Below are 19,816 nucleotides of genomic sequence, written 5' to 3'. Positions count from 1 at the left end.
AGTCAATCCGGAAAATTTCAAGAACTTTGAAAGTTTCTTCAAGTGCAGTCACAAAAACCATCATGCGATATGATGAAACTGGCTCTCATGACGACCGCCACAGGAAAGGAAGACCCAGAGTTACCTCTGCTGCAGAGAATAAGTTCATTAGAGTTACCAGCCTCAGAAATTGCGGTGTTACTCTGGACCCTGATCTCTCTTTTGACGAATATATCAAACATTTTCAAGGACAGCTTTTTTCCATCATCGTAACATTGCAAAAATCAGAAACCTTTTGTCCTCCTGAGGGGGAAGAGGCGGTGTCGCGCCATTTCATGACTGTGCCCGTGTGTGTGGACCATTTTAAGTTCTTAGTGATTTGGATACAGAGGAAGCATGGTAGTTAGGAAAAACTCCCTAGAAAGGCAGGAACCTAGGAAGAAACCTAGAGAGGAACCAGGCTCTCAGGGGTGGCCAGTCCTCTTCTGTCTGTGCCTGGTGGAGATTATAAGAGTACATGGCCATTAAGGCCAGATCGTTCATCAAGATGTTCAAACATTCATAGATGACCAGCAGGGTAACATCCCTGTATCACGTTTCAGGAGAAGACCCAGATGCAGACAGTGTCGAAGTAAAAAAAAACATTTATTACAAAAACAGGGAGCAGGCAAACGACAGGTCAAGGGCAGGCAGAGGTCAATAATCCAGGGTGGTGTGACAATGTACAGAACGGCAGGCAGGCTCAGGGTCAGGGCAGGCAGAATGGTCAAAACCAGGAAACTTGAGAAAGCCAGGAGCAAGGGGAAAAACACTGGTAGGCTTGACGAAACAAAAAGAACTGGCAACAGACAAACAGAGAACACAGGTATAAATACACTGGGGATAATGGGGAAGATGGCCGACACCTGGAGGGGGGTGGAGACAATCACAAAGACAGGTGAAACAGATCAGGGTGTGATACCCTGAGCAGTTTCATTCCTGTCCTGCAGCTCAGTTCAGAAGGACGACTGTATCTTTGATGTGTCTGGGTGGTTTAATACATAATCCACAACATAATTATTAACTTGACCATGCTTAAAGAGATATTCAATTTCTGATGTGTTATTGTTACCCATCTACCAATCACTGCCCTTCTTTATGAGGTCTTCGAAAAGCTCCCTGGTCTTTGTAGTTGAGTCTGTGCTTGAAATTCAATACTTGACTAAGGGACCTTACAGATGTCGTATGTATGGGGGACAGAGGAAGGATTAGTCATTCACACATAGTGAGTCCATGTAATTTATTATGTGATTTGTTAAGCCAAATTCTATTCCTGAACTAATTTAGCCTTGCCTAAACAAAGGGGATGAATACTTATGCAACGACTATATTTTAGTTAATAATATTTTATTAATCTTTAAAATATATATTTTTTCTTCCACTTTGACATTACAGAATATTTTTGTAGATTGTTGACAAACAAATGACAACTAAATCAATTTTAATCCCACTTTGTAACACAATAAAATGTGAAGAAATCCAATGGGCCTGAATGCTTTTGCAAGGTACTTTTGCAAGTGCATTCGGAAAGTATTCAGACCGTTTCACTTCTTCCACATTTTGTTACGTTACAGCCTTATTCTAAAATTGATTAAATAGTTTTTTTCCCCGTCATCAATCTACACACAATAGCCCATAATGATAAAGCAAAAACAGGTTTTTAGAAATGTTTGCAAATGTATAAAAATAAATAAAACTGAATACACATTTACATAAGTATTCAGACCCTTTACTCAGTACTTTGTTGAAGCACCTTTGGCAGTGATTGCAGCCTCGATTCTTCTTAGGTATGACGCTACAAGCTTGGCACACCTGTATTTGGGGAGTTTCTCTCATTCTTCTCTGCAGATCCTCTCAAGCTCTGTCAGGTTGGATGGGGAGCGTCACTGCACAGCTATTTTCAGGTCTCTCCAGAGATGTTAGATCGGGTTCAAGTCCGGGCTCTGATTGGGCCACTCAAGGACATTCAGAGACTTGTCCCGAAGCCACTCCTGCGTTGTCTTGGCTGTGTGCTTAGGGTCGTTGTCCTATTGGAAGGTGAACCTTCGCCCCAGTCTGAGGTCCTGACCGCTCTGGAGCAGGTTTTCATCAAGGATCTCTCTGTACTTTGCTCCATCCATCTTTCCCTTGATCCTGACTAGTCTCCCCGTCCCTGCCGCTGAAAAACATCCCCACAGCATAATGCTGCCACCACCATGCTTCACCGTAGGGATGGTGGCAGGTTTCCTCCAGACGTGACTCTTGGTATTCAGGCCAAAGAGTTCAATCTTGGTTTCATCAGATCAAAGAATCTTGTTTATCATGGTCTGAGAGTCTTTAGGTGCCTTTTGGCAAACTCCAAGCAGGCTGTCATGTGCCTTTTACTGGCCACTCTACCATAAAGGTTTGATTGGTGGAGTGCTGCAAGGGGTCTGAATACTTTCCGAATGCACTGTATATGTAAAAAATGTACAATTGCAAAGCATAATGAGTATAACCTCTGTAGCTCAGCTGGTAGAGCACGGCGCTTGTAACGCCAAGGTAGTGGGTTCGATCCCCGGGACCACCCATACACAAAAAAAAAAATGCACGCATGACTGTAAGTCGCTTTGGATAAAAGCGTCTGCTAAATGGCATATTATTATTATTATTATTATGAGCTCCGCCCTGAAACAAGGCCAATGACAACACCCAGTGTGCTTTGCCGTTGTTCATTTTCACATATACTGTACATTTTTATAATTTAGCCGACGCTCTTATCTAGAGTGACAGTGCATTCAACTAATGTAGATAAACAACAACATATCACAGTCATAGCAAGTAAGACATTTCTGTAACCGTTACTGAGAATGTTGTTGCACATTTATTTTTGTATTTTAAAATACAATATACTGTACATGTATTTTTATTAAATAAAATACTTTGCAAAAGTATCTTATATTTTATTTTGATACATTGGTCTTTAGGGTGTTTTGCAGCAGAATAAATCTATGAATTGTGAGAGAGCATTATCAAGCAGAACCATGACCTGGGGGTGTTTACAAGACAACTACTATGGTTGACTACTACAATCTTGTTGACCTGCTTGGTCACATAACCCATGCTTGTTTGGATTTCATGAGGACACGCAATCACCAATTTCCTTGGACTAAAAACCCCTATCCTTCCTGTAAAATGCCCTATTTCCTGATTCCCATGGTCCATGGATCATTATCTTTAGGGGCCATAGTGTCACGGATCCCTCCGAGACTGCCTCCTCTCCTTGTTCGGGCAGGCTTCGGCATTCATCGTCACCGGCCTTCTAGCCACTGCCACTCCTCTGTTCATCATTCCATTTGTTTTGTCTTGCTTTCACACACACCTGGTACATATCTCCTCATCAGTGTCTGTATAAGTATTCCCTCTGCTCCTCCATGTCTTTGTGTGTTATTGTTACTTAGTGGAGGTATCACCAGTCACAATGATTATGCAGAAGACACATACTGAGCAAATCACATTTTAATATTATTGAGTCCCATGATTTCCCTGTTGTGCTGGGCCTTCCCTTGCTAGCATTACACGACACCACCTTTTCAAGGCCGCAGAGGGTTCTCACGAGGTGGTCGCGAGAGTTTCAGTGTAGGTGTCTAGTTGTTTCCGTTGGTGCGACCACGGTGGAAAGTCCAGACAATGCCTCCCCCGTGCGCCTTCCCCCCCGAATACCTCGATTTGGCGCACGCGTTTTCCAAGATGCAGGTGACCAAATTACCACCCCATCGCCCAGGGGATTGCGCGATAAACCTCAGATCAGACGCTGTGCCGCCCAGGAGTCATGTATATCCCATCGCAGGCTGAGACGGAGGCTATGGAAACATACGTCTCCGAGTCCCTGCATCAGGGGTTCATACGTCCCTCCACCTCACCCGCCTCCTCGAGTTTCTTCTTCGAGGAGGCGGGCACTTAACAAGGGGACAATTCGCTATAGTTATCCTCTACCCCTCATTCCATCTGTAATCGAGTCAACACATGGGGCGCGCTTCTTCATGAAATTAGATCGCAGGAGTGCGTACAACATGGTGCGTGTCCGGGAAAGGGACAAACGGAAGACAGCATTCAGCACAACCACTGGGCATTATGAATATCTGGTGATGCCATACGGGTTGATGAATGCTCCATCAGTTTTCCAGTCCTTTGTGAATGAGGTGTTTCGGGACATGCTTGGTTGCGGTGTGGTGGTCTACATTGATGGCATCTTGGTGTATTCCGCTGCGCACGCCGAGCATGGGTCCCTGGTTCGCAGAGTGCTTGGGCGACTGTTGGAGCATGACCTTTATGCCAAGGCAGAGAAATGTCTGTTCTTCCAGCAATCCGTCTCCTTCCTCAGATACCACATCACCACCTCAGGTGCGGAGATGGAGGAAGACCGTATCTCTGCCGTGCGGAATTGGCCGACTCCAACCACGGTGAAGGAGGTGAAGCGCTTTATTGGCTTTGCCAATTGCTATCGGAGGTTTATCCGGGGCTTTGGCAAGGTCGCAGCTCCCATCACCTCTCTGTTGAAGGGTGGGCCATCCCGGCTCTGCTGGTCTGTTGAGGCTGACAGGGCTTTCAGTAACCTAAGGGCTCTGTTCACCTCAGCCTCGGTACTGGCCCATCCCGATCCATCATTACTGTTCGTAGTGGAGGTGGCTGCGTCAGAGGTAGGGATAGGCGCTGTCCTTTCTCAACGCTTGGAAACGCCACCCAAGCTCCGCCCCTGTGCCTTCATCTCTAAGAAGCTCAGCCCGGCGGAGCAGAACTACAACGTTGGTGATCGGGAGCTGTTGGCTGTTGTCAGAGCCCTGACCGCGTGGAGGCACTGGCTCGAGGGGGCGAAACACCCTTTCCTCGTCTGGACTGACCACTGTAACCTGGAGTACATCCAGGTAGCGAGGAGGCTGAACCCTCGCCAGGCCAGGTGGGCCTTGTTCTTCACCCGGTTTGATTTCACGTTGTCATACATACCAGGTATTAAGAACGTGAAGGCAGACGCACTGTCACGGCTGTACGACACAGAGGAGAGGCCCATAGACAACACCACCATACTCCCGGCCTCCTGCATTGTGCCTGTAGTGTGGGCGGTGGACGAGGACATAGAGCGGGTGTTACGCGCAGAGCCATCTCCACCTCAGTGCCCAGCTGGGCTGTGGTACATGCCGTCTCTTGTCCGTGATCGGCTTATCTATTGGGCACACACGTACCCCTCCTCTGGTCACCCAGGTATTGGCCGTACAGTGTACCGCCTTACCGGGAAGTACTGGTGGCCTACCTTGGCTAAGGACGTGAGGGTGAATGAAGTCCAACGCTGACCGCCACCGCAGTGAGGCCCCGGTCTTTTTTAACCGGTGATCGGTCTGGCTCTCGACCCTCCGACTGCCCCTCTGCCTGCCCTGCCGGAAGCTGGGTCTGCGGTTTGTGGGGCCATTCAAAGTCCTGAGGAGAGTGAACGAGGTGACGTACAGGTTGCTGCTTCCTCCTGATTACCGTATTAACCCCTCGTTTCACGTGTCTCTCCTCAGGCCGGTGGTGGCTGGTCCGCTCCAGGAGTTTGAGGTGCGGGAGGTCCCTCCGCCCCCTCTGGACATCGAGGGGGCCCTGGCGTACTCCGTTCGTTCCATCTGGGATTCGAGGCGTTGGGCGGGAGGCCTTCAGTACCTCGTGGAGTGGAAGGGGTACGGTCCGGAGGAGCGGTGCTGGGTCCCGGTGAGGGATGTCCTCGATCCTTCCCTGTTGCGGGATTTCCACCGTCGTCATCCGGAACGCCCTGCTCCGCGTCCTCCTGGCCGTCCCCGGGGCCGGTGTCGGCGCGCTACTGGAGCAGCGCGTCAAGGGGTGGGTACTGTCACGGATCCCTCCGAGACTGCCTCCTCTCCTTGTTCGGGCAGGCTTCAGCGTTCATCGTCACCGGCCTTCTAGCCATTGCCGCTCCTCTGTTCATCATTCCATTTGTTTTGTCTTGTTTTCACACACACCTGATACATATTCCCTAATCAGTGTCTGTATAAGTATTCCCTCTGCTCCCCCATGTTTTTGTGTGTTATTGTTACTTTGTGGAGGTATCGCTAGCTCGGTTGATTATCTTTGTTATTTTTATCGGCGGGAATATTTACCCGTGTATGTTTGGTTCCCAGTACGCATTTAAGTCGCACTGGGATCGTGTTTACACATTTCTGCGGACTACCTTATTGGGCTGAATAAAGAATATTCCTTCTTCACACTCCTGCGCCTGACTCCATCCATCCCATCGCTACACATAGATGATGGGTCTGACTCAAAGCCCATTTGAAATCAAATTAAAACGTTCCTTTGAGTCCTATCACTCTGAGCAAAATCACACTCATCACTCATCCTGAAGTACTGTCTGGAGGTGGCATTGTGATTGTACAATGGTAAACTGTCCACAATGGGAGAGGTGGTGGGTGTTTTGAATGCATTTTGTACACATGAGTCATGGAAGTTAGTCAAAAGGACCCAGTCTGGGTGGCAAAGCCCATGCTCAACGACCATGGGAGGTATTGTGTTTCCTGCTCTCCACTTCAAAATGAGGGGATTCTATTAATCTGGCCCAGGCGCCCAGGTAGGCGTAGTTTGCACCTGGTGAAAAGTGATTGCATTTGTTTTGGAACCGGGCTGCCTCCCTTTGATTTTTTCACATTTTGTTGTGTTACAGCCTGAATTTAAAATGGATTAAATTGAGTTTTTTTGTCACTGGCCTACACACAATCCCCCATGATGTCCAAGTGGAATAATTAATAAAAAATTAAAAGCTGAGCTGTCTTTAGTCAATAAGTATTCAACCACATTTGTTATGACAAGCCTAAATAAGTTCAGGAGTAAACATTTGCTTAACAAGTCACATAATAAGTTGCATGGACTCACTCTGTGTGCAATAATAGTGTTTAAATCTCTGTACCCCACACATATGTAAGGTCCCTCAGTCGAGCAGTGAATTTCAAACACAGATTCAACCAAAAAGACCAGGGAGGTTGTCCAATGCCTCGCAAAGAAGTGCACCTATTGGTAGATGGGTAAAAAAAAAAGAAAATAGACATTGAATATCCCATTGAGCATGGTGAAGTTATTAACTAGACTTTGGATGGTGTATCAATACACCCAGTTACCACAAAGATACAGGTGTTCTTCCTAACTCAGTTGACGGAGAGGAACTGAGGGATTTCATCATAAGGCCAATGGTGACTTTAAAACAGTTACAGAGTTCAATGGCTGTGATAGGACAAACAACATTGTAGTTACTCCACAATACTAACCTAATTGACAGAATGAAAAGAAGGAAGCCTGTACAGAATAAAATTATTCCAAAACATGCATCCTGTTTGCACAAGGCACTAAAGTAATACTGAAAGAACTGTGGCAAAGCAATTGTCCTGAATAAAAAAAGTGTTATGTTTGGGGCAAATCCAATCCAACACATTACTGACTACCACTCTCCATGTTTTCAAGTAGAGTGGTGGTTGCATCATGTTATGGGTAAACTTGTAATTGTTAAGGACTGGGGAGTTTTTCAGGATAGAAAAGAAACGGAATAGCGCTATGCACAGGCAGAATCCTAGAGGAAAACCTGATTCAGTATGCTTTCCACCAGACACTGGGAGATGAATTCACCTTTCAACAGGACAACAACCTAAAACACAAAGCCAAATCTACACTGGAGTTGCTTACCAAGAAGACAGTAAATGTTCCTAAGAGGCCGAGTTAGTTTTGACATAAATCTGCATGAAAATGTATGGCAAGACTTGAAAATGGTTGTCTAGCAATCATCAAAATTTGACAGAGTTTGAAGAATTTTGAAAGAATAATGTGCAAATATTGTACAATCCAGGTGTGCAATGCTCTTATAAACTCACCCAGAAAGACTCATAGCTGTAATCGCTGCCAAAAGTGATTCTAAAATGTATTAACTCAGGTGTGAATACTTATTTAACTGAGATATTTTTGTATTTCATTTTCAATAAATTTGCCAAAAAATTCTAAAAACATATTTTCACTTTGTCATTATGGGGTATTGTGTGTAGATAGGTAAGAAATAAAATAAATGTAATCTATTTTGAATTCAGGCTGTAACACCAAAATGTAGAATGAGTCAAGGGGTATGAATACTTTCTGAAGGCACAGTATTTTATGGAAAAGAGATGTTATATGTTTCTGAAAGACAACAGATTAATGTTTGATTTGATCAGGGGCGTGCCTCCCTCACCGGCTTCGCCAGTCACGTGACGGGCCATAGCCCAGTGCACCTCGGGCCAGTTTAGAATCCCCTCATTGACGGAGTTCTATTAACCTGAGCCGCGGTGCACCGGTCTATGGTCCGTGACGTGAATGGGCAAAAGCGATGAGGGAGGTGAGCCCTGCTCAACTCTAACAGCAATCTGCATACAACATCTCTTTTCCATAAAATACACTGTATATACAAAAGTATGTGGACACCCCTTCAAATTAGTGGATTCTGCTATTGCAGCCACACCCGTTACTGATAGGTGTATAAAATCAAGCACACAGCCATGCAATCTCCATAGACAAACATTGGCAGTAGAATGGCCTTACTGAAGCGCTCAGTGACTTTCAACGTGGCACCGTCATAGGATGCCACCTTTCCAACTAGTCAGTTAATCAAATTTCTGCCCTGCTAGAGCTGCCCCAGTTAACTATAAGTGCTGTTATTGTGAAGTGGAAACGTCTAGGAGCAACAACGGCTCAGCCGCGAAGTGGTAGGCCACAAAAGCTCACAGAACAGGGCCGCCGAGTGCTGAAGCATGTAACGCGTAAAAATCGTCTGTCCTCGGTTGCAACACTCACTACCGAGTTCCAAACTGCCTCTGGAAGAAACATCAGCACAATAACTGTTCGTCGGGAGCTTCATGAAATGGGTTTCCATGGCTGAGCAGCCGCACACAAGCCTAAGACCACCATGCGCAATGCCAAGCATCAGCTGGAGTGGTGTAAAGCTCGCTGCCATTGGACTCTGGAGAAGTGGAAACGCATTCTCTGGAGTGATGAATCACGCTTCACCATCTGGCAGACCGACGGATGAATCTGGGTTTGGCGGATGCCAGGAGAATGCTACCTGCCCCAATGCATAGTGCCAACTGTAAAGTTTGGTGGAGGAAGAATAATGGTCTGGGGCTGTTTTTCATGGTTCTGGCTAGGCCCCTTAGTTCCAGTGAAGGGAAATCTTAACACTACAGCATACAATGACATTCTAGATGATTCTGTGCTGCCAACTTTGTGGCAACAGATTGGGGAAGGCTCTTTCCTGTTTCAGCATAACAATGCCCCCGTGCACAAAGCGAGGTCCATACAGAAATGGTTTGTTGAAATAGGTGTGGAAGAACTTGACTGGCCTGCACAAAGCCCTGACCTCAACCCCATCGAACACCTTTGGGATGAATTGGAACGCCGACTGCGAGCCAGGCCTAATCAAACAACATCAGTGCACAACCTCACTAATGCTCTTGTGGCTGAATGGAAGCGATTCCCCGCAGCAATGTTCCAACATCTAGTGGAAAGCCTTCCCAGAAGAGTGGAGCAAAGGGAGGGACCAACTCCATATTAATGCCCATGAATTTGGAATGAGATGTGCCCACATACGTTTGGTCATGTAGTGTATATGTTCGAATTTTCAAAGTCGTTTTCAAGACATACTCCATATTTTAGAGCACACTATAAGGAGTATAATGACACCAAGATGTTGTCTGTATTCATGTACGGTTCACAGATCATAGGGTCTTGCAGTAGGCATGTATAGGTCTAAAAAGGGCCTAAAATTGCCACTTTCATCATGATTTTCTAAAAAATGGTTTGTGATACAATTGTAAAAAGCATGTTAAACATCCTTCCTCCCAATGAAGTTTACTATGTGAGAATTGCCAGAACAATCTGAGATACCAAAAATATTTTCGGCCTACGCTGGCGTGGAATTGCCCTATACAAGGTCCATCTTCCTAGTACATTCGCAGGTAAAGCATTTATTTTCTCAGAAATAAGGTGTCTTACGCAGTTACTGTTGTTCAAAGCTGATTAAACTCCATGTTCTATTAAATACTATCCTCAGCTTATCCCTGTACACAGTGGAGGATAGGGTAACTGATGCAGTTCCACTGTTAGAACAACTGGTGGCAGTGTCCTCTAATGTATAGACCTATAAGCAAGACCGACTCCAATGCTCCCAAATGCTGTAAATATGAATCACTGGACAATCAACATTTTTGACCCGCTTATATAAACATAATAATTTCTGCATTAGCCTAATCTAATGCATTATTGTCACGCCCTGACCTTGATAATCTGTTATTCTCTAGTTAGTTTGGTCAGGGTGTTAATGTTGACATTCTATGTTATATATTTATATGTTGGCCGGGTGTGGTTCCCAATCAGAGGCAGCTGTCGATCGTTGTCTCTGATTGGGGTTCATACTTAGGCAGCCATTTTGCCTACCTATGTTGTGGGATCTTGTTTCTGTTTCGGCTTGTTGCTGTTAGCCTTTAGAACATCACAGTCTGTTGGATTTTGTTATTTTGTTAAGTATTTATTTAATAATTAAACATGTACGCATACCATGCTGCACCTTGCACGTGACAAAATATCCCACCACCAACGGACCAAGCAGCATGGCCAGGAGGAGCAGACACCCTGGACACAGGTGGGGAAGACATTTTGGACATGGGAGGAGATATTAGCCAGTAAAGGACCCTGGGCGAAGGAAGAAGCCCAGGCAGGAGAGGATCAACGGCGACGCCGACGGTGCCGACCGCGAAGGAAGCACGAGAGGCAGCCCCAAGATAATTTTTTTGTGGGGCACACGGAGCAGAAGGAGGCCCTGAAAGGGCTGACTGTGGAGGAAGAGGAGGCCGCTATTATAGAGGCCCTCCAAGACATGCAGCTCAGCACTCTGAGAGAGGAGATAACTACCTTAAGGGGGTTGTTAGTTAAGAGAGAGCAGGAGAGCTCCCGTCAGAGGGAGGTGCTGCAGGAGGCCCACAGGGAGAAGGAGTCAGTGGATGCACGGAGAGAGGAGCTGGCCAGACAACAGGAGGAGCTGAGAGGAGTTAACCCTACAGCAAAAGAGAACGCATTCCTTAGAGCAGAGGCTGGCGGAGCCAGGTTTCAGAGTAGAGCCAACTCCCCGCACTCGCGTTAAGGAGCGTGGGACCATACAGGTACCCTGTTATGCTGTGATACGCACTGTATCTCCAGTCCGCTCCACCGGTGCCTAGTCCAGCTCCGGTCAGCCGCTCCACTCCAGTGCCAGAGCAGTCCGCTCCACCGGTGCCTAGTCCAGCTCCGGTCAGCTGCTTCACTCCAGTGCCAGAGCAGTCCGCTCCACCGGTGCCAAGTCCAGCTCCGGTTATCTGTTCCCTACCAGAGCCGGGGCAGTCCAATTCACCGGTGCCCAGTCCGGGTCCGGTCATCTACTCTTCCCCCATGCCGGAGCCATCCCCTCCACCGGGGTCCGAGCCGGAACCAGACGTCAACCTCTCTCCATGGTCGGGGGCTCCTACACCATGGTCCAGACAGGACTTGGTGCATTGCAGGAGGACTGCTGGGCCGGGACCAGACGTCAGCCCCTGTCCAGGGTCGAGGGCTCCCACACCAGGGTCCAGACAGGGCTTGGTGCATCGTGGGAGGACTGAGAGGGGAAGCATCGCGCCGGGGTCCAGACTGGACCAGGTGCACTACGGGGAGGCAGGAAAGGAGAGGAGTGTACTGCATCTGCAGCCGCAACCGAGGCTGGATGCCCACCCGGACCCTCCCCTATTGAGTCAGGTTTTTGCGGCCGGAGTCCGCACCTTTGGGGGGGGGGGGGTACTGTCACGCCCTGACCTTGAGAATCTGTTATTCTCTAGTTAGTTTGGTCAGGGTGTGAATGTTGACATTCTATGTTATATATTTCTATGTTGGCCGGGTGTGGTTCCCAATCAGAGGCAGCTGTCGATCGTTGTCTCTGATTGGGGATCATACTTAGGCAGCCATTTTGCCTACCTATGTTGTGGGATCTTGTTTCTGTTTCGGCTTGTTGCTGTTAGCCTTTAGAACTTCATGTTCTGTTGGATTTTGTTATTTTGTAAAGTGTTTATTTAATAATTGAACATGTACGCATACCACGCTGCACCTTGGTCGGATCCTTTATACAACGAACGTGACAATTATTCTATAAAAGAGGGTTGAATAAGGTAAACATATCTCAAGGATATTGATAAGTAATTCATTTCTCTCAGTTTTGCATAAGCAAATAATTTTCTGAATCATAATTATATACATTTTCCTGAAAAGTTGTCTGACATTTAGCCTATCAAGGTAGGATAAAGTGATTTCATTTAGAAATGTTTGATTATTTGGCTTACAATAAGTTGATATTATGTTATTCAAAAACTGTGCAATCAGACAGTTCTGACCAGTGTCATCATCAATAACCTCCTAATTGCCTAAAAAAACTTTTTTAGGCATTAGCATTTAGCAGAAATAATACCTCACTTATTGAGAAAAACTAACAAAAGAGGTATGATTGGGGGAGCAATACTCTCCTGCTATGCAAATTGAATAGACCTGTATGAATAGAAGTATATGAATTTCTATAACCTGTAATGTCCTGCACAACACAGTCTACAATACAGCAAGGACAGTGAGGAAACAGCACATACACTGGGGCAAACATTGGGATGAATAGCTATTCATACTGTCACAGTTTAGCTGAGAGCATTCCGGTAATTTTTGATTGAATTTTCAGTTACTTTGTGTCACCGGTATCTGAACATATATGGACTTCTGGTCGGGAGACACTGCAGCCAGCTACCTGCGTCAGTTCTGTTCACTGCTGCTCACCTCACCAGCTCAAGTGTTGCCATAGGAAATAGTATCCTGGCAACAGAACAAACCTGAGCAAAGACAGAGTAAGGTCCCACAGAGAGCTTACATAAATGTTCTCTGCAAAAACGTACCTTCAATGCATTGAGTTTGTAAAATTTTTCCAATGTCATTGTCTGTTCTTTGCTATTGGTTTATGAAATCTATAATCACGGTAAATGTTCACACTGTCTGCTTTTCCTGTAGCTTGTATGGCTTGACAGTATTTTTTATAGATTTTGCAGCCACACTACTAGCCACACGTATCTAAGTTTATGAAATCTCACAATTAATTGCTCACTTACAATGCATAGTATAAAAACAATAAAATATGAAAACGTACACTACTAGTCAAAAGTTTTAGAACACCTACTCATTCAAGGGTTTTTCTTTATTTTTTTTACAATTTTCTACATTGTAGAATAATAGCGAAGACATCAAAACTATGGAATAACACATGGAATCATGTAGTAACCAAAAAAGTGTTAAACAAATAAAAATATATTTTATATTTGAGATTCATCAAATAGCCACCCTTTGCCTAGATGACAGCTTTGCATACTCTTGGCATTCTCTCAACCAGCTTCATGAGGTAGTCACCTGGAATGCATTTCAATTAACAGGGTTGCCTTCTTAAAAGTTAATTTGTGGAATTTCTTTCCTTCTTAATGCGTTTGAGCCAATCAGTTGTCCATCATTACTTTAAGACATGCAGGTCAGTCAATACGGAAAATGTCTAGAACTTTGAAAGTTTCTTAATGTGCAATCGCAAAAACCATCAAGCGCTATGATGAAACTGGCTCTCATGAGGACTGCCACAGGAATGGAAGACCCAGAGTTACCTCTGCTGCAGAGGATAAGTTCATTATAGCTACCAGCCTTAGAGATTGCAGCCCAAATAAATGCTTCACAGAGTTCAAGTAACAGACACATCTGAACATCAACTGTTCAGATGGGACTGTGTGAATCAGGCCTTCATGGTGGAATTGCTGCAAAGAAACCACAACTAAAGGACACCAATAAGAAGAAGAGACTTGCTTGGGCCAAGAAACACGAGTAATGGACATTAGACAGGTGGAAATGTGTCCTTTGGTCTGAAGTCCAAATTTGAGATTTTTGGTTCCAACCGCCGTGTCTTTGTTAGACGCGGTGTGGGTGAATGGATGATCTCCGCATATACATTTTGAATTTCAGCCCAATAGCTAGAAGGGGGAGCCACAGGAAGTATTGAACTACAGAAATTCAGCCGTGGCAAATATATTATTTTTGACAATAGATATTCTGTCGGTTAAAGCAACTGGGATATTATTCCATCTACTGAGATCAAATTGAATTGATTTGAGCGTTCTGTCAATGGAAGTTTCTGGCAATGGAAATATATCTAATCCCAAATATTTAAAATGGGAAACGATTGGGATTCCATAAGTAGAGATCGAGTCCTCCATCGGGTTCTTGAGAGGCAGTAGGGCTGATTTGGTTAGATGAATTGTATTATTTGAGATTAAGCTGTTTATCTATGATCTTCAATGAGTTTGGAAGCGATTGAGATACATTGTCTAGATATAGTAAAATATTTTCTGCGCATTATGAGATAAAGTGATCAGTAGATTTGAGGGAAATTTGAGTTATTTCCTTTGATTGGTGAATTGCCTGGGCCAGGGGTTCCATGGATAATAAGAGTAGCGAAGTTCGAAAATAGATCGCCTTGTCTGCTGGTTCTAGTGATTCTGAACGGAGCAGAGCAGATATTGCCTGTTATAACTATGACTAAGGGAGTGGCATATAGTATTTTAATCCTATTAAAACCCCCTAGAGACGCACCGGTGATGCACCGATATTCATGTTCAATAAATTTGAAAAATATTCTAAAAACCATTTCACTTTGTCATTATGGGGTATTGTGTGTAGATGGATGAGAAAAATATATATTTAATCAATTTTGAATTCAGGCTGTAACAACAAAATGTGTAATAAGTCAAGGGGTATGACTCATTTCTGAAGGCACTCTATGTGCAAAAAAAGAAGCGGGTATGTGCAAGAAATGCAGTCTATAATCTAAATCTTCACAATAATTAATCACGGCCTGTAGGCCAAGTCCTCCCTGGAGATACAGTGTATTCGGAAAGTATTCAGACCCCTTCACTTTTTCCACATTTTGTTACGTTACAGCCCTATTCTAAAATGGATTAAATAAGTGTTTTCCTCATCAATACCCCATAATGACAAAGTGAAAACAGATTTTTAGAACGTTTTACTTATTTAAATAAGTATTCAGAACCTTTGCTATGAGATTTGAAATTGAGCTCAGGTGCATCCTGTTTCCATTGATCAGTATGAAAAAAAATGTATGCACTCACTAACTGTAAGTCGCTCTGGATAAGAGTGTCTGCTAAATGACTAAAAATGTTTTTTTTAATGTAAACCATCCTTGAGATGTTTCTACAACTTGATTGGCGTCCACCTGTGGTAAATTCAATTGATTGGACATCCAGAAAGGCACACACATGTCTATATAAGGTCCCACAGTTGACAGTGCATGTCAGAGCAAAAACCAAGCCATGAGGTCGAAGGAATTGTCGGTAGAGCTCCAAGACAGGACTGTGTCGAGGCACAGATCTGGGGAAGGATACCCAAAAAAATTCTGCAGCATTGAAGTTCCTCAAGAACAGTGGCCTCCATCATTTGTAAATGGAAGAAGTTTGGAACCACCAAGACTCTTCCTAGAGCTGGTCGCCCGGCCAAACTGTGCAATCGGGGGAGAAGGGCCTTGGTCAGGGAGATGACCAAGAACCCAATGGTCACTCTGACAGAGCTCCAGAGTTCCCCTGTGGAGATGAGAGAACCTTCCAGAAGGACAACCATCTCTGCAGCACTCCACCAATCAGCCTTTATGGTAGAGTGGCCAGACGGAAGCCACTTCTCAGTAAAAGGCACATGACAGCCCGCTTGGAGTTTGCCAAAAGGCACCTAAAGGACTCTGACCATGAGAAACAATATTCTCTGGTCTGATGAAACCAAGATTGAACTCTTTGAACTGAATACCAAGCGTCACGTCTGGAGGAAACCAGGCACCGCTCATCACCTGGCCAATACCATCCCTACGGTGAAGCATGGTGGTGGCAGCATCATGCTGTGGGGATGTTTTTCAGCGGCAGGGACTGGGAGACTAGTCAGGATCGATGAAAAGATGAACGGAGCAAAGTATAGAGAGATCCTTGATGAAAACCTGCTCCAGAGCACTCAGGACCTAAGACTGGGGCGACGGTTCACCTTGAGTAAAGGGTCTGAATACTTATATAAATGTGATATTTCAGTTTTCTAAAAACCTGTTTTTGCTTTGTCATTATGGGGTATTGTGTGTAGATTGATGAGGAAAAAAACAATTTAATAAATTTTAGAATAAGGCTGTAACATAACAAAATGTGGAAAAAGTAAAGGGGTCTGAATACTTTCTGAATGCACTGTAAATACAGCAGTGTAAACAGAGGTGGACAGCCATCAACAGGAAGAAAAAACCCAAACAAAAAGTAAATGTGTGGTAGCCCATATGGGACTGGCCATCTATCCTAAACAGTTTAGCCCATAGGGATGCAATGCGCTGTAGCCCCACAAGGAAGAAACACCAGTCTGTATGACACTTCAATATATTGTCCATTGTTCATTAATTGGCGTGGAGTCATCATTGTCTAAATGTCCTGGACCATAGGCAATAATAATAATAACCAAGTCCAGTGTTCAGCAATAATAATAATAATAATAAATACAACTATTTGTTGTGCTTCGATGTGTAGCATATTCAAAACTTTATAATCTATTGTTTAATTGGTTTTTACTTTCCTAAAACAATAATTGTCTACATCACGGTTCAGCTGTTGGAGATTTGAGCGCTAAATGCCAGTGGTGCGTGTTGCCAGTACGGCCCGGCCCGTTCCTGCTCCCCGCACCAAGCCAGTGGTGCGCGTCGCCAGCCCGGCCCGGCCCGGCCCGTTCCTGCTCCTCGCACCAAGCCAGTGGTGCGTGTTCCTAGTCCGGTCCGGCCCGTGCCTGCTCCTCGCACCAGACCAGTGGTGCGTTTGTCCAGTCCGGCACGGCCCGTGCCCTTCCACCGGTGCCTGGTCCGGCACCGGTCAGCTGCTCCACTCTGGAGCCAGAGTAGTCCGCTCCACCGGTGCCTGATCCAGCTCCGGTCAGCGGCTCCACTCCGGAGCCAAAGCAGTCCGCTCCACCGGTGCCCAGTCCGGCTCCGGTCAGTGGCTCCAGTCCAGACCATGACGTCAGCCCCTCTCCAGGTTCGGGGTCTCCCACACCAGGGTCCAGACAGGGCCTGGCGTATCGTGGGAGGGAGGAGAGTGGAAGCAGCGCGCCGAGGTCTAGACCAGACCAGGGGCGCAACAGGGAGGCGGAGAGTGAGAGGTCGTCACGCCCCGAGCCGGATCCGCCTCCGAGGCGGAATGCCCACCCGGCCCCTACCCTATCATGTTTATGTTATGCGGTCGGAGTCCGCACCTTTGGGGGGGGGGGGTACTGTCACGCCTTGACTCAGGGGACGCTTATATGTTGAGTCAGGGTGTGTATATTCCTTGTTGTGCTTGTTATATGTATGAGGATCTAGTGTGTCTAGTTCTATGTTGGCCGGTGTGGTTCCCAATCAGAGGCAGCTGTCGCTCGTTGTCTCTGATTGGGGACCATACTTAAGCAGGCTATTGGCACTGTCTAGTTGTGGGATCTTGTTCCGGGTAAGGTTTGGGACTTCACGTTTCGTTTCCTTTGTTGTTTTGTCGTGTGTTTATTCAGTTTAAATAAACATGTACGCATATCACGCTGCGCCTTGGTCTGACCCATCATTAAACGAACGTGACAGCTACAGCATACAATGACATTCTAGACGATTCTATGCTTCCAACTTTGTGGCAACAGTTTGGGGAAGACCCTTTCCTGTTTCAACATGACAATGCCCTCGTGCACAAAGTGAGATCCATACAGAAATGGTTTGTCGAGATTGGTGTGGAAGAATTTGACTGGCCTGCACAGAGCCCTGACCTCAACCCCATTGAACACCTTTGGGATGAATTGGATACGCTGAATGCCCGACCTCACTAATGCTCTTGTCGCTGGAGTGTTTATCCGACTGGATAGAAATAAACAAAATAATAAGTGATGTCCCCCCCACTTCTAAAACCAAAGTTGCTCCCCTGGACTCATAGGTGGCCTGCGTGATCGACCTGTTGAAGACCCCTGGGCTTATATTGCAGCTATTAGCGATTGCCTACCGTAGGCCTACCCAACAAATGGTAGCAAAATGCAACAAAATAGGAAAATGCCAAGGGGGGTGAATACCACCCATACACAAAAAATGTATGCACGCATGACTGTAAGTCGCTTTGGATAAAAGCGTCTGCTAAATGGCATATTATTATTATTATTATTATTATTAATACTTTTGCAAGGCACTGCATATCTTATTTTCATATTTTTTTAAACTTTTGTTTATTTAGTAAATATTTTAACTCTGTTTTTAAAAAACTGCATTGTTAGTTAAGGGCTTGTAAGTAAGCATTTCACGGTAAGGTCTACACCTTAGCGCATGTGACAAATAACATTTTATTTGATTTGATAAGCGGCCTCCAACGTCATTTTAGAGAATTTGGCAGTACGTCCAACCGGACTCACAACCACAGACCACGTGTAAACACACCAGCCCAGGACCTCCACATCTGCCTTCTTCACCTGCGGGATCATCTGAGACCAGCCACCCGGACAGCTGATGAACCTGAGGACTATTTCTGTCTTTGATTAAGCCCTTTTGTGGGGAAAACTAATTCTGATTGGCTGGACCTGGCTCCCCAGTGGGTTGGCCTGACTCCCCAATGGGTGGGCCTATGCCCTCCCAGGCCCACCCAGGGCTGTGCCCCTGCCCAGTTATGTGAAATCCATAGATTAGGGCCTGAATTTATTTCAATTGACTGATTTCCTTATATGAACTACAACTCAGTAAAATCGTTTAAATTGTTGCATGTTGCGTTTATATTTTTGTTCAGTATAAATACTGAGCACAAAATTAAAAAAAGTTAGAACTTAATTTAATTTAGTCAACGGAAATGTCTCAACAAAATGAAACAAAACACTTTATACATAGCCTATTTAAAGAACTTAAAGAATTACATAGGCCTACAATAATAATAATAATTTACAATAATAATAATGACTAAACAATTGATAATAAATATGAAAATAAATAAATGAAAGGTAGAACATTGCATCAAACCATATTAAAACTTGTTCCCAAGGACATTTCCCTTGTTGGCTTCTTTTCACTATAGTCTTTCTCCTCTAACTTTCGTTTTGCCTTCATGAAAAAGGACTCCATCTTCGCAATCAACAGTAGCCTAGGCCAAGGCTCCTTTTACGCTCTCGCTTTTTCTTTATCGCTCTCTCTTTATCTCTCTCTCTCTCTCCTCAGCAACAGGCGCATGTGAGGTGAGCAGCCGGAACAGTTTCAGCTGGACATAAGCTACATGTTTTATTGTGTTGCAATTGGCTGACAGAGATAACATGCTCACACAGTTCTCATCACACAAACACTGAATAAACAGAGGACAGGTCCAATCGGGTCAAGTCGGGAGATCGATTTTAATTGCACATACCCAAGACATGTGGCAATTACACTGAGTGTACAAAACATTAAGAACGCTTGCTCTTTCCATGACATAGACTGACCAGGTGAACCCATGTGAAAGCTATGATCCCTTATTGATGTCACTTGTTAAATCCACTTCAATCAGTGAAGAGGAGGAGACAGGTTAAATAATTATTTTTAAGCCTTGAGACAATTGATACATGGATTGTGTATGTGTGCCATTCAGAGGGTAAATGGGCAAGACAAAATATTTAAGTGCCTTTGAACGGAGGATGGTAGTAGGTACCAGGCACACCGGTTTGTGTC

Source organism: Coregonus clupeaformis, chromosome 8, assembly GCF_020615455.1.
Source record: "Coregonus clupeaformis isolate EN_2021a chromosome 8, ASM2061545v1, whole genome shotgun sequence".
Classification (NCBI taxonomy): domain Eukaryota; kingdom Metazoa; phylum Chordata; class Actinopteri; order Salmoniformes; family Salmonidae; genus Coregonus; species Coregonus clupeaformis.
This window is presented reverse-complemented; position numbering follows the sequence as displayed.